The sequence below is a fragment of the Panthera pardus genome, unplaced genomic scaffold (assembly GCF_024362965.1).
Source record: "Panthera pardus isolate Hobbes unplaced genomic scaffold, ASM2436296v1 HiC_scaffold_20, whole genome shotgun sequence".
Lineage (NCBI taxonomy): Eukaryota > Metazoa > Chordata > Mammalia > Carnivora > Felidae > Panthera > Panthera pardus.
Window position 1 is genome coordinate 24,797,948 of NW_026526766.1, and position 16,189 is coordinate 24,814,136.

At 41.1% G+C, this 16,189-nt stretch overlaps 1 protein-coding gene across 4 annotated transcripts in view; it reads right to left on the reverse strand.

The window, feature by feature from the left end:
* Nucleotides 1–5,043, reverse strand: part of GKAP1 (G kinase anchoring protein 1) — an 89,716-nt gene extending 84,673 nt beyond the window's left edge. Inside the window, exons 1-2 of one of the 4 annotated variants that reach the window (XM_053907835.1) lie at nucleotides 4,754–5,043; nucleotides 4,178–4,311 (exon numbers count right to left, since the gene is read on the reverse strand). The gene's annotated coding sequence lies outside the window, so the exon portion shown is untranslated. Of the gene's footprint in view, nucleotides 1–4,177; nucleotides 4,312–4,415; nucleotides 4,693–4,753 lie in introns of those variants that run through there. The other 3 variants (XM_019423549.2, XM_019423547.2, XM_019423548.2) reach the window with 3 other exon arrangements.
* Between the last annotated feature and the right edge of the window lie 11,146 nt (nucleotides 5,044–16,189).

A 16,189-nucleotide genomic window follows, 5' to 3' on the forward strand; every position in this document is an offset into this window, starting at 1 on the left:
AAAGAAGTCAGAAGGATGGCCAATGGGCACATGAAAAGATGTTCAACATTGCTAATCATCAGAGAAATGTAAAGCAAAACCACAATGAGATGTCATCTCACACCTGTCAGAATGCCCATTATCAAAAAAGACAAGAGACGTGCCTCGGTGGCTCTGTAAATTAAGTGTCCAACTTTGGCTCAGGTCATGATTTCAGGGTTTGTGAGTTTGAGCCCTGCATCAGGCTCTCTGCTCTCAGCTGTCAACACAGAGCCAGCTTTGATTCTTGGTCCCCTTCTCTCTCTGTCCATCCCCCTCTTGTATTCTCCCTCTCAAAAATAAGACGTTAAAAAAAAGAAGACAAGAAATAACAAGTGTTGGAGAGGTTGTGGAGAAAAGGGAAGCTTTGTGCACTGTTGTTGAGAATGTAAATTGATACAGCTGCTATGAAAAAACAGTATGGTGATTCTTCAAAAAATTAAAAATTGAACTACCATATGTTCCAGCAATTCCACTAGTAAGTATATTATAACTGCCAAGATATGTAAACAACCTAAGTGTCCAGTGATGTTTGAATGGATAAAGAAAATGTGGTTTATATACCACACTTACTATTCAGTCACATAAAAGGAAATCTTGCCATTTGTGACAACATGGATAGACCTTGAGAGTATTATACTAAGTGAAATAAATCAGAGAAAGACAAATACCATCTGATTTCATTTATATGTGAAATCTAAAAAGCAAAAGAACAAATAAAACTCATAGATACAGAGAACAGATTGGTGGTTATCAGAGGGGAAGGGGTTTAGGGGATAGGTGAAAAAGAATGAAAGGGGTTAACTATACGACGGCAGATAGTAGGTAACTAGACTTATTATGACGATCACTTTATAGTATATGCAAACATAAATTATGCTGTACACCTGAAACTAATGTGTTATATACCAATTTTACCTCAACAAAAAAATAAAAATAACATATGCTAACTTAGGTAGCTGAAGGAAGACATAAGAAAATTCACAAAACAATTAAAAATTTTTTTTAATGTTTATTTATTTTTGAGAGAGAGAGACAGAGCGTGAGCAGGGGAGGGGCAGAAAGAGAGGGAGACACAGAATCCAAAGCAGGCTCCAGGCTCTGAGGTGTCAGCACAGAACCCGACACGGGGCTTGAACCCACAAGCCGTGAGATCATGACCTGAGCCGAAGTCAGTCGCTTAACTGACTGAGCCACCCAGGCGCCCCCAAAAACAATTTAAAAACAAATGTTTCAGGTGAAAATGCACAAGAACACAAGTAAGTTCACAAATGTAAATATACAGGCAGCTTGTAACATATAAGTGCAATATTCTATAATTTCTCAAAGACTACCATTAGTAAAAACTATTAATTGCTCTATACTTGAGATGACAGCAATATCAAATTATAGTGAAATCTCCATTTAAAAATATACTCAATATTCAAAAGGCCAATTATTTGACTTATTAAATATTATAGCATACGTTAGGGCTTTCTATAGCAACTGTCCTTCCTCCGATGCTATAACAAAATAAACTACTTAAAAATTTCCTGAACACACTTTTAGTTTTACTTGTTTATATCTTTTTTCTGTTCCCTTCGCCTAAAATGCCCTCTCTCTCTTCCACTTAAAACTTCTATTCATTCTTGGAGTGCCTGGGTGGCTCAGTCGGTTGAGCATCTGACTTTGGCTCAGGTCACGATCTCACAGTTCGTGGGTTTGAGCTCCACATCGGGCTGTGCTGACAGTTCAAAGCCTGGAGCCTGTTTTGGATTCTGTACCTCTGTGTCTCTCTGCACCTCCCCCACTTGTGCGCTTGCTCTCTCTCTCTCTCTCTCTCTCTCAAAAATAATAATAAACATTAAAAAAAAAACACCTTCTATTCATCCTTCAAAATCCTACTCAGAGGCCAGCATCTCTATGAAGCTTTGTCTGACCTGCCTCAAATTAATCATTCCCTCTGTAATATTTCTGTACGTTTATATTTACTTTGTTGAATGGATCCCATTAAAATTATGTTAACCCTTGTGCCTAGCCACCTACAATCATGATGTCAACATTCTGAAAGTCAATCCCTAACAAAACCACAGGACCGGACACACAAAAGATAATTTCACTGAATTTAAAAAAAATATTTATATTCCCCAAGTACACAGCTCTCTATGCAATGAAATATGTGTCTTCAAGAAGAATGCACAGCAAAAGAAAGTGCAAAGTGCACTATAGATAACCCCCCATTCCCATAATGCAAATGTGAACGAACAATGATTATTAGCAGTTCAAATTTGTTTCATTAGAAATGCCATTCTAGTAAGTGATCATCACAACCGATTTTGTTCAGGAAACATATTTAAGAAACATACTGGTTAAAGTGTTGATTAAAAAGAATTAGGATATACCAGGTACTTAATTAAATAAACTCTTTCTAAAAATGAATAACCTAAACTGTAAACAGCAGGATTAATGGTTAGTACTCTCAGCCTCTTCCACCAAAGTTCTGAGGACTACTGCCACTATGACCTCATTCCTCCAGACTGTGAGCTCTGTAGGGTCAAGAAAAATGGTAGCAGTAGCCCTATCTCAGTCCTGGGAACCACAATTAGGGCAATTCAGAATTGACACCTGTATAAAATCCTCAATCAACAACCAAATATATTTCTTTAATAAAATGATAATCATCTTCCATTAACACTATCAACCAGTTTGGCCTAATCAAAAAAAGAAATTAATACGAGGTAGTGGCCTCCTTGAAATATAACTTAGATTTAGGAAAACAGATTGAGAGGCGCCTGGGCGGTTCAGCCGGCTGAGCTACCGCCTCTTAATTTTGGCTCAGGTCATGATTTGAACCCCTTCATGGGTTCGTGGGATCGAATCCTTTGTTGGGCTCCCCACTCACAGCACGGAGCTTGCTTGGGATTCTCTCTCCCTCTCCCTCTCCCTCTCTCTCTCTCTGCCCCTCCCTCACTTGTGCTCTTGCTCTCAAAATAAATAAACTTAAAAAAAAAATAAAAAATAAAAAATAAAATAAAAAAACAGATTGAGCATAAAATGAAATGGCACTGAGTATCAGTGATTCAGTACCTGGTGAAAAAAATGTTAACGTATTATTTCATGTTCTGTTCCTCAAGGCAACACAACTAAGCAATCTTTCACTTTGGCTTCTTATAAAGTTCACAACCAACACTTGCCAAGTACATACCAAAACCTTGCTCCCAACACACTTACTACAAACAAGCCACGTAAATTTAATGGGTATGTCCTAAATTCCACTTTTTCTTCATAGTTAAGTACTGCTTCCCTAATCCAATCTGCGCCTAATTTTAGCAAAAAGTACAAGCAAGTACTAAGTGTATTTTCATTTGCTCCAATATGCTTTTGGTCAACTTCCAGTTTCTTGCTCTTAGTCCACAGAGTGAAGCCACTAAATTGGTACCTTATAGATAAGTCTGTTATAACCACTTATAACAATTAAGAATACCTCCCATTAATTAGGGGCGCCTGGCTGGCTCAGTCGTAGAGCACACAACTCTTGATCTCAGAGTTACGAGTTTGAGCCACCCGTTGGGTGTAGAGATTACTTAAAAAGTAAAGTAAACTTAAAAAAAAAAAAGAATATCTCCCATTAATTAGGATATATGATTAATATCAACGACAGTTACAAACCTGTTGAGAAATAAAATCTGTATTTCCACAGATTAAGTATTTTTTAATATTTCAATTTCCCATAAAGTTTCTCCAACACTCCTATTGCTGCAAGTCAAATATGTTAAACTGATGATTCAGGTTACAATCACAAGCACCGTTACTACATAAAGAAATAGACAACAGTGAATGATGTAGAAAAAATGTCACTGGCTTTTGAGTAAAAGAAAGATGATCTTTAATTAGTGCTTCTAATGAAAGCCGTAGCACCCACTCAATCGTAAAATCTGACTAAGGTAAGAGTGAAAAATCAAAGAAGCTGAGAGAAAAGACAATCGAACAAGCCATTTTTGTCATTACTGTTCAACATCTACGAAGCCCCCCGAAGGCTAGAGATCTGACAAAAATTCTTTGACGGCTGTTCCAAAGAAAAACGGCAAGAAACAAAATTCAAAACCCTTCTCATTTACTTTTCAACAGCTAGCGGGGAGGAGGAGAAGGAGCACTTTATTCAAAAAGTAATACACTATACCTCATTCATGAACGACAGCCAAATTTCACCCAGAGGCTGTCAACCGAGGCTCCAAAACTTATTCGCACAAAGTACACGGAGAAAGAAACAGGGCTGGGCGAGACCTAACTCGGGCAGAGATGCGGCTTCCAAACCTGAAAGGAAGAAAACAGCGAGTCCGGTCGTGGCTCCAGAAATTTCCGAGCGCCCGGCTCGACGAGGCAGCGCGATGCCCGCGGCGGGGAGGGGGCGACGGCACCTGTCACCCGGCGGCCCCGCCACCACGGTAGCCCCCGGGCCCGGGCCCCGCGGAGTCTGGGGAGGCGCAGCCACGGCCCGGGCGCCGGGGCCTGAGGAGGCGCGGGTCCCTCTCCGCCCCGAGCCCTGAGCCGAGCGGCGGGGCCGCGGCCCTTCCCGAGGAGCGGCCCTCCCCGCGCCCTCTGCCCAGCGGCTCCGACCAGCGGGGCCCGTCGCCTCAGGCCGAGTCCCCAAGCGCCGAGCCCGAGGCGCACGGAGCGGCGCGGCCGAGGCGCCACCACCGCCTCAGGGGCGCCGGAGCCGTCCCCCGCGAGGCGGGCCCGCCCTCAGCGTACTCACCGGGCCTCCCCGGCCGCCGGCTCGGCCCTCCTCTCCCTCCTCCCCCCCCCCCCCCGCCGCCGCTCCCGCGGCTCCTGGGGCGGCCGCACTGGGCGTTGGGACTAGGCTGGGTCAAGGGGCAGGGGCGGGGGCGAACTCGCGCCGGGCGGGAGTCGCGCGGCGGCCCCGCGAGCGGGCGCCGGGCACTAACGGGCCCCGCGAGCGGGCGCCGGGCTAGGCGGGCTGGGCGGCCCGCGGAGAGGAGCGCGGCTGCAGGCTGCGGTGAGGGGCGGGGAGAGCGCGGTTGCGAGCCGAGGGCGGGAGGGAAGTCCCGGCGGAGGGGGCGGCGTGAGAGCCGCGGGGCGGAGCGGGGGCGGGGCCAGGCGCGCCCGCCGCCGCGCGCGGGGGTTTGTTTATTTTCTCGGTTGGTTGCGGCGCTGGCGCGTGGGTAGAGGTTCGCCGGTGACGTGAGCGCCCAGAGTTGGGGGAGAGAACCAGAACCACCTGCTGGAGAAGGGGAGCTACGGGGGCCGGGCAGGGTCCAAACGGCTCGCGTAGGCGGCGGCGCCGCGGTCCTCGGGGTTACCGGGAAGAGAAGGGCTTTCCCTGGGCGTTTGGAAGGAGGGAGGCCTCCCGAGGGAATAGGGCTCCGGGCCACTCCCCGCAGTTGGGCCGTTTCACCTGCGTCGCGGAGAGCAATCTGGGGGCCTTGGAGTAGAAGAAGGTCGTGGGACCTGGTGGACCGGGTTTCACGTCCCGTTAGTGAAGTGGGGATGGTTCTGCAAATCAAGATTTCAGTAACAAGACTGCATCTGCTCTCCCGTGAGGAAAATAACCAACGTTGCTCAGTTTTCTGTAGAGTTACACAGCACTTTAGCGTTCTCTGTCTCTTGGTGCTCCATCAGGTAGTAGGATTCTCATTTTACAAGCCAAGTAACTCACTCAAAACCTCACAGTTAATAAAAGTCAGAGCCGGAACCCTGCTGTACTGACTTCAAATTCTGTACTGCTTGCCATCGATCACAAAATCTCCCTAAATCACTTTGATTTAACTAACAGTAGACACATACACTCCCATAGGTAACATCTGCAGAGTTAGGGAGGTTAAAGATGTTATTCTTGCCTTCAGAGACTAAGAAATAAAAGTTACAATAAAAGACAAACCGTGATAAGTGCCTTATGAAAAACACAAAGAGTCTGAAGATTAAAAAAAAAAAAACTAATTGTGTGGGATATCAGGAAAGAAAAGGCAGCATGGAGGAGGAGGCATTTGGGATTGACCTTGGAGGAGATGGGAATGGTTTCACAGCAAGAAGGATAGCATGAGAACATATATGAAGACTGATAATGAAAGTCATAGTCAGGAAAAAGCAAATGGTTAAACTCCAGGACATGTTGAGAAGTGGCACAGACAAACAGGAATGGGGCCCTATGCCAAGTGGGAGAATTTTGTATTTAATACAGTACTTTGAGTTTTCGTGGTTTAAAAGCCTTCCTTTTCTTTGACATCTCTGTGAATGGATACAGAAATCAGAGGTGGGAAAACTGCCAAATAGACCTGCAATAGGCCAGGTGAAAGGTAATGATGAGTCTGAACTAAAGGTAAGGCAGGAAGGATTTAAAAGAGCTTGGTTAGAAGATGATGTGGAAGCAGCATCCACAGAATTTGGCGATTGATTAATTGGTTTTACAGCAAGAGGGGATAACATGAGAACATATATGAAGGTGGAAGAGAAAAATCGAAGATAGTGGAGGCTTTGAGTTTAGGTAATTGTAGAAGAAATAGAGATAGAAGTAGGAACTGCTTTTTGAAAGATCAGTTGAGATTTGGACACTTTAAGAGTTTGAAAGATTGTTGAGACAGCCAGATAGAGGTGGATAGTAAGAAGTTAGAAATAAAAGCTTTGAAATATAGGAAAGAGGGTTGAACTAGAAAACAGGTTGGTAAGTTAGCAGCCTATCAATGATATCACTGTGAGAGAAAAGAAGAAAACAAAGGGTAGAATCTTGGAGAACATCTTCACTAGAACTTTGCTACTTGAAGTGTGGTCAGTGGCCTAGCAGTACTGGCATGACCAGGGGGTTTGTTGGAAAGGTACAATCTCAGTCCCCCTCATCCCCAACTCGTGCTAAATCAGCATCCTTAACAAGAACCCCAAGTGATCTGTATCACATTACAGTTTGAGAAACTGTGACCTAGGTAAGAGAAGCCAACAAATAAAGAAGGGATCTAATCTAGATGAGGAAAACCAGCAAAGAGAGAGGGAGGAGGAAGCAGGAGGGGAATCAGGATAATGCAGAATCACCAAAGCAAGGTAAATTGGAGTTCCATAAAGGCAGGGGCAGGAAGAAGTGTTTATTGACAATATCTAATACCACAGAGGTTAAAGTGCACGAGGAAAGAAGGTATACTTGAATTTTGTAACTGGGTGGTATGATCCTCTGACCGACCATGTTCCCACTAAAAGCTTGGAAATTGCTCCTTTGTGATAGGGGACGACAGCCTAGAAATATAATCCCACCTCCCATCCCCCAGTCCCCACATACATGGGGCATATGGAAGTAGGTAGGCTTATGGATTTGATAGAAATTCTTTTCTAACTGCTTCTATTTTCTCTGTGAACTAAGAAGCAAGATCATTCTGGCAGACTGCTAATTGTCCGTCACAGGCTCTTCTCCCCTTGTTCCTGGGCACACAGACTATATTTTTCTCAGCTTTTCTTCCAGTTAGTATGGTCAAGTATTAAGTTATTGCTAGTGGAATGTGAGCAGAAATGATGTCTGCCACTACCAGGCCAGCGTGTCTCCATACATTTTTCCTTTCCACCAGCTGGATTATGCAGATGACTACCAGCCCCTGGGGGTGACAGAGCCACAAGAAAGAAGGTGCCTGGAAGAAGGAGAGCTGCCCACTGACCAGGAACACCCACTGCCAATTATCATGTGAGCAAGATATACATTTCTCTATTAAGTTGGAGCTGTAACATTTTGGGGTCTACTTAGCCTCCTCTAGCTAATGTAGTCAATAACTGAAGTGGGGGGGTTGGGAGGGGGAGGAAATGTGAAATAGTCTGACTGTGGGAGAGACAATTGACTAGGGAAGGATAGTAGGGTTTTCAGGCACTATTAAGGGTCTGCCTGTGTGAGTGGTCGTGAACTTACAGTCAGACCAGTCAATATGGTTGTGCATTTTCCTCCAGCCATATTCTGTTGCTTATGTGCAAACACTGAGTAGGTGGTTTGGGATTAACCAGGACAGAGATTCAGCCAGGTAAGTATAAATGGGGAGTGATAGACAAAGAGGCTAAGGGTAGAAGGAAAGGAGGCATCATAATTTCAGGCCAGATAAGAGGTAAGACTATGAGAGGGGTAGGGAAAAGTGCAAAGATGGTAGGGTGTATAGACTGGTGTTTCTGATCAGGTTGAAGAATGGAGTTTTGGTACTCTAGAGAGTGACCTTAAAAGATAAGAGATGGATTGGAGAGGAGGAGCCTTGAAATTAAAATTAGACAAAAATTAGACGTGGGGCTGTAGTTGTCAGCAATGTCAAGGTGTAGGAAATGATCATGAGAGTGGGTTGCTGAGATAGCAGATGGCATAAGATCATTTGAAGGGAGCTGGTCAAGGAATTGAAAGACAGGAAGGGTTTGAATGTATTTATCTCACAAAGAATTATCAAAGGACTGTTAGTCATGTTGGAGTAGTGAATAGCCTTGGAGAGAGTGGTAATGAGCCTGGTACCAAAATCTTCAAAGAACGAGGGGTTGAGTTCTCGGAATTAGGGTGTTCAAGGCCATCAGTGCTTTAGTGTGTTAAACTCTTGCAGAGGTCATGTTTCATTTAAACAGGCGCTTTTAAGTTTTGTGTTACTAATGTGGGATTTGTGATTGCTTCTCTTTGACCTCTCAGATTACAGATGGTAACTGCTTTCTTTAAGAGGAAATGCCCATCTGTCTGTATTATAAAACAAACACATGCCAGGCTTCCCAGTTTAAATGAATGCTTTAAAATTTGTCATAAACTACTCTGTTCTACCTCCAACATATATCCTCAAATAGATACATCAAATGTGATACTAGCTAACTATGCAGCATCAAATAATGGGCTGTAAATGTTCAAAATCTGCATGAAAAACCTTAGGTATAACTTAACAATAAATAGCAATTCACTAGAAACCTGACCAATTGAAAATAATAAGATTACCTCTAGTTTAGAAAATGATGCACCACATTATCTACCTACGGGCTCTGGAGTCAGACTGATGGGGGTTGAATCACAACACCCATCTCATGGGTTATTGTGAGGATAAGATATATAATATATAATATATAATATACAGTACATAGAGGCATTTAGAAGACTGCTTAGCACATAAAAGCTCTCAGTAAAAGTTATAGTTATTGTATCTAATTCTTATGGAATTGCCTATAACTATACTTTGACTTTTCCAACTTAGAAATTATGTGCATTACATCTATACATGTTAAGACCTAACAGTAAGGAGACTTCCAGTTAAACATGGTACATTGAACACAATTTTTTCTCCACTTACTCCAGACACCTCATTAAAATGACAGTGAAGCAGGGGCTCCTGGCTGGCTCAGTTGGTAGAACCTGCAACTCTTGATCTCAGGGTTGTAAGTTTAAGCTCCATGTTGAACGTAGAGATTACTTAAAATAAAATCTTAAAAAAACAGTTAGGCAATAAAAGTATAAACCCATAACATGAACCAAAGAGGAAAAGATCCCTGCTGAAAAAGGATGTCAACAAACCTTAGGAACATGGAAAGCAGATGGATGAATAATAACTTACCGAAACTGAGAAAATTAATACCTAAGCTTTTGGGAGGGGGGGTAGAGCCAGCCAGGGTGGACCCATTCACATCATAGACTCTGATGAGGAAAGGCTCTGAAACTAGAGCTGCCATAACTCTGAAAGCAGAGGTGAAATGGGGCTGAAAACCGAAATTTATTGTGAAAGTTGTATAAAGAACAGTCAGATCCTTCCTTCCCCCGAATCCCTTCTCCCATTCCACACTGCCTTAACTCAGTAGAAGATAGGATGTTTACTTTCTGAAGAGGTTGACTCAGAGCTCCTCTGGATACCAGGCAGAGCTGAGGACAGGGGTGACTCACTCCACAGAAAAGCAGAATTAAATGAAGTCATACATATTAAATCATGAGACATATTTCCCCTGTGTTATTCCCAAATTCAGGTTCTAGGTATTTGAAGAAACCTTCTCACATGAAAGGTCCTAAAATGAACTAACAGAAGAGAGAGAAGTAGAGAGAGTAAGGGGGAAGGAAGAAGGAAGGAAGGGAGGGAGGGAGGGAGGGAGGAAGGAAGGAAAAAAGAATAGAGCAAATAGAGCTAATGCAGGGAACAGAAAAAGATGTCAAAATGAAACAAAAATCTCAAAAATTTTAACTCACATATGCTCAGGTAGCTACTGGAGGGAAATACCCCACCAAAATCAGGGTGTAAAATAAGACACGGAAACACATAGGACCTGATAAACAGGAGCTACAACAAAATGAGAAAACAGAATTCCCGAGATGAAGGTGAAGAGAGAGGTTCCAGGATAACACCCATGTAGCAGCCTGGAGAGTAGCCAGTCCATTCCAACACAGGACAATGGAAGGCTCCAGAAGGGATGTCACCAAGAAAAAACAAAAACACAGAACTGATCGATTACCTAACATGTCTGAACCTTAGGAACAAAACTTCAAAGCTCTGATAGAACATATAGAGATGAAATGGTGACAAGTATAGAGGAAAGTAAGCAACCCCAGAAAGAGGGGATTATAAACTCCAGGGGAAACAAAAGATTGGTGGTGGGCCGTATGACAGAATATTTGATTTTACCTCCCTGGAGGAGAATTGTACTTCCCTGCTCCATTGTGAATTGCAGTGGCCAGTGACATAGGGGCACAGTGAATATGTCACTCCAGCCAGAAGTTTCAGGAGCCTTGTCTCTGTCCTTGAACAGATGGGCATTGTTCAGATAGAGGCTGCCTCTGGCCATGTAAGTCCTGAGTAAAGACACCATAGAACAGAACTGCAGCTGACCTGCCATCAGATAGGCAGTAGAAATAAGAAGTCAACCTTTATTGTCTTAGGCCACTGAGGTTTTGGTGGTAGTTTGTTAAAGCGGCATAATTAAAAAAAAAAAAAATCTTTTTTAATGTTTATTTATTTTGGAAGGAAAGAGAGACAGAGTGAGCAGGGGAGGAGCAGAGAGAGAGGGAGACACAGAATCCGAAGCAGGCCCCAGGCTCTGAGCTGTCAGCACACAGCCTGATGCAGGACTCGAACCCATGAACTGTGAGATCATGACCTGAGCCAAAGTCGTACGTGTAATTGACTCAGCCACCCAGGTGCCCCTAAAGCAGCATAATTAATCTCTCCTGACTGACACAACATGGGGCACTGTGTACAACATATAATAGACATTAAAATATATATGATAAATACTGAACAGTGTGATGGAAACATACTGGGCAATTAATAAATGGCACAAAGTGACTAAAACTGAAAACCTAAGATGTGGCAATAGAAATATGATCTTTCGAAATGTGGAATTAAGTAGCAGAACAACTTTTCTTTGGAAACAGCCATGAGAGTAATGATAGATGGGGCAGGGACTTCTGTTTATTGTCATAAGCCTAGTAATTATTTGACTCTTAAACCATATACATTGTCACTTTGAAAAAAATAAAAATTACATCTTTTTGAAAAAGTAATGGTAAGTGGAAGGAGGGGAAGTTTGTATTGTTGTTTTTAATTCAACCAGTTTAACAAACTGACTGTTTATCATCCCACAGAAATACTAAGAATGTAAGTAGAACCTAATTTTTGATTAGGACTTTAAAAATACCTTTTTCCCCCCAGAATATTGAATAAATTGAGGCACTGAAAGCTAACCTTTTTCATTCTACCTTCACACTGTCCACTGCAAAATAGAAATGTTAATGCCGTATTTTGACTCAGCTACCTCCTTCCCTTGCCCTTACTGTGGTGTTATTTATAGTGTACTATTTATATGAAGTCAAATGTCACTAACTTGAATTTGAAAAATGACCTACATGTATATGGAATTATGTTGTGAAAGATTATTTTATACTTCCAAAAATAATTATTTTTAAAAATATCCTCTTACACTAGACCAAAAACTCTTTTTTTCCTCAGACGCCTTACAGTGATTAAAATTGATGTTATGTATAGTTACATATATATATATATATATATATATATATATAGAGAGAGAGAGAGAGAGAGAGAGAGAGAGAGATATCCTGTATATATATATGGACAATGGGTATATATCTGAACTATAGGTGAACAATGGATATGTATCTGAACTATAGTTAAAAATAATATAAATTACTTGTAAATAAATTATTTGTAAATAATTAGTTCTACTTAATGGGTTTGTAGTTCTCTTCTGGTATTTTGTACATCATTTGTCTATGTCTAAAGGATCTGGAGCAGCAAAAGTAGATCAGTCCAAATTGCTGTATAAATTGGACAGAATAAATGTGGTAGGCTTTCCATACTTTGGATTCTTTGGTGTGGGCCTGTTGTGGTCTGAGCTGTCTTCCTGTCCTCATTCCCAGCCATCCCCCATACCCAGCACTAATTCAGCCATTCAACAGATACTTATTTGGGGTCCCCAATGTACTAGCATGCAGTTCCTTGAGTATGTGATGTTGTCTCCCACTTAGCCTTTGCAAAGTGGTTTCCTGATCTAAAATGATATTCCTCTCCTTCCTATACCTTCTAAAAGCCAACTTTTCCATTAAGATACAAGGAGCACCTTCTTGCAGCCACTCTGGAAAACAGTATGGAGGTTCCTCAAAAAACTAAAAATAGAACTACCCTATGACCCAGCAATTGCACTACGAGGCATTTATCCATGGGATACAGGTGTGCTGTTTCGAAGGGACACAGGCACACCCCATGTTTATAGCAGCACTATCAACAATAGCCAAGGTATGGAAAGAGCCCAAATGTCCATCGATGGATGAATGGATAAAGATGATGTGGTATATATATACAATGGAGTATTACCCAGCAATCAAAAAGAATGAAATCTTGCCATTTGCAACTATGTGGATGGAACTGGAGGGTAGTATGCTAAGTAAAATTAGTCAGAGAAAGACAAAAATCATATGACTTCACTCATATGAAGACTTTAAGAGACAAAACAGATGAACATAAGGGAAGGGAAACAAAAATAATATAAAAACAGAGAGAAGGACAAAATAAGAGACTCTTAAATATGGAGAACAAACTGAGGGTTACTGGAGGGGTTGCGGGAGGGGGGATGGGCTAAATGGGTAAGGGGCATTAAGGAATCTACTCCTGAAATCATTGTTGCACTATATACTAACTAATTTGGATGTAAATTTTAAAAAATAAAAAATAAAGTTAAAAAAAAAGATACAAGAGTCACCTTCTTGGGGTAGCCTTCCCTTACCCCTAAAAGTTAAAAGCCATTCCTCTATACTCTCATAGTACCCTCTATATTTTTATCAGAGCCATTATATTCTCCTTTATATTGTGAGCCCCATTAAAGCAGGAACTTGGCCTGTTTTACTCACTTGTATGTCACTACAATGCCAGGCTCATTGTGTACATTCAAACGGTCAAAATGTTATTGTCTGTCCTTCCTCAATATACCATATGCTCTTTGGTGGATGGGTCTGTGATTTATTCACCTTTTTTTTTTTTTCCTTTAGCATTTAGCACTTAGCAGAAGACCTAGCCCATAGAAATTTGTTGAATAAATTAGCTTTTTCTGCATTATCATTAATCTTTAAAATATACACACTGAGGACTATATAGAAATATCCTCATGATACAGAGAGATGGGGTGCTGAAGATTATTCCTTTTGTGTTTTACTTAAATAGGAAAAGTACATGTGAAAGACCTAAGACTGGAGATTACATATGCCAAATTACCTAGCTGTGCTCTATGATCTTACCACCCTTAACCCAGATGAACAAAATAGAAATAATTCTTGGAGGAAGAATTTTAAAATAACCAGCTAAAAATTTATCAACAGAAGCAACAACAGGTTGGGATTTCTGCTCATTTAGTCAGTTTGTATGGGTAAACATTACCTAAATCCCTTGATTTGTGGTATGGTGTATTTCTAACAATCAATGGAAACCAAATTATCAATATACAAAAATCAGTTGTATTCCTATACGTTAGCAATGAACAATCTGAAAAGGAAATAAAGAAAATAAGCCCAGGGCGCCTGGGTGGCTCAGTCGGTTGGGCATCCGACTTCAGCTCAGGTCATTATCTCATAGTCCATGAGTTAGAGCCCTGTGTCAGGCTCTGCGTGACAGCTCAGAGCCTGGAGTCTGCTTCTGATTCTGTGTCTCCCTCTTTCTCTGCCCCTCCCTCAGTTGTGCTCTGTTTCTCTCTCTCTGTCTCTGAAAAATCAATACATGTTAAAAAAATTTTTTTTAATTAAAAAAAGGAAAATAAGTCCAGGGGTGCCTGGGTGGATCAGTTGGTTAAGCTCAGGTCATGATCTCATGGTTTGTGGGTTCAAGTCCCACATCAGGCTCTGTGCTGACAGCTCAGAGCCTGGAGCCTGCTTCTGATTCTGTGTCTCCCTCTCTCTCTGCCCCTCCCCCCTCCCCCCATCTCTCTCTCAAAAATAAACATTTAAAAATTATTTTAAAAAAAGAAAACAAGTCCCTGTATGGTAGCATCAAAAACAATAAAACATTAAGGATCAGATTACCCAAAGAAGCATAAGACTTTACACTAAAAACTACAAAACATAGTTGAAAGAAAACAAGATCTAAATAAATGGAAAGATAGCCCATGTCCATGGATTGGAAGACATAATACTGTTAAGATGATAGTACTCACCAAATGGAGCTAAAGATTCAATGCAATTCCTATCAAAATTCCAACAGGCTTTTTTTTTTTTTTTTGCAGCAATGCATAAGCTGTTCCAAAATTCATATGGAAACTCAAGGGACCCGCAGATAGCCAAAACAACATTGAAAAATAACAAAGCTGGTGGACTGACACTTCCCAACTTCAGAATTTACTACAAAGCTACAGTAATCAATATAGTGTGGTACTAGCAGAAGGAAAGACATAAGCCAATGGAAAAGAACCAAGGGTCCAAAAACAAATCCAAACATCTGTGATCAATTTTCAACAAAAGTGCCAAGATAGTTCAGTAAGGGAGAAACAGTTTTTTTCAACAAATGGTGCTGGGACAACTGTATATCCACATGCAAAAGAATAAAGTTGGATCCCTATCTCACATCATACAACAAAAATTAATTCAAAATGTACCCAAGATATAAATGTAAGAGCTAAAACTATAAAACTCTTAGAAGAAAACAAAATGTAAATCTGTATGATCTTGAAGTAGGCAATGGTTTCTTATCTATGACAACTAAAGCACAAACAACCAAAGGAAAAAATATAAATTGGATTTCATCAAAAGTAAAAACTTTGTAATACAAAGGCAACTATCAAGAAAGTGAAGACAACCCACAGAATGGAAGAAAATATTTGCAAATCATAAATCTGATAAGAGACTTATATCTAGAATATATAAAAAAACTCTTACAACTCAACATTGAGGAGACAAATAATTTTAAATGGGCAAAGGTTTGAATAGACATTTCTCCAAAGAAGACATGCAAATGGCCAATAAACACTTGAAAAAATACTCAGTGTCATTAGTCATTAGGGAAATGTGACTTAAAGCCACAGTGAGATACTACTTCACATCTGTTATGATGGCCATAATAATAATAATAAAAAGAGACAGACAATAATAAATGTTGATGAGCTGACCCTCATACACTGCTGGTGGGAATGTAAAATGATACAGCTGCTGTCAAAAACTGTTTGACAGTGTCTCCAAAAGTTAAACAGAATTACCATGTGACCTGGCAATTTCACTCTTAGGCATATACCCAAGAGAATTGAAAACATTTTCACACAAAAACTTGTACACAGATGTTCATAGCATGGTTATTCATAATAGCCCCAAAGTGGAAATAACCCAAATGTCCATCAGCTCATGAATGGATAAACAAACTGTGGTATAACCATACAATGGATTGCTATTCAGTTGTAAAAAAGAGTGAAATACTGTTATATGCTGCCTGAGTGAATCTTGAAAACATTATCCTAAGAAGGCAAATGCTAAAGGATACATACTATATGATATTGATATGAAATGTCAAGAATAGGCAATTCCAAAGAGACAGACAGTAGACTGATAGTTGCCAGGGGATGAGGGAAAGGGGAAATTAGGAATGATTGCTAATAGGGAAAGATTTTCTTTTGTGGGGGTGGGGGGGATGAAAATGTTCTGGAATTAGTATGATTGCACAACATACTAGGTATACTAAAAACTACTGAATTGTGCACATTAAGATGATAAATTTTATGTGAATTATAT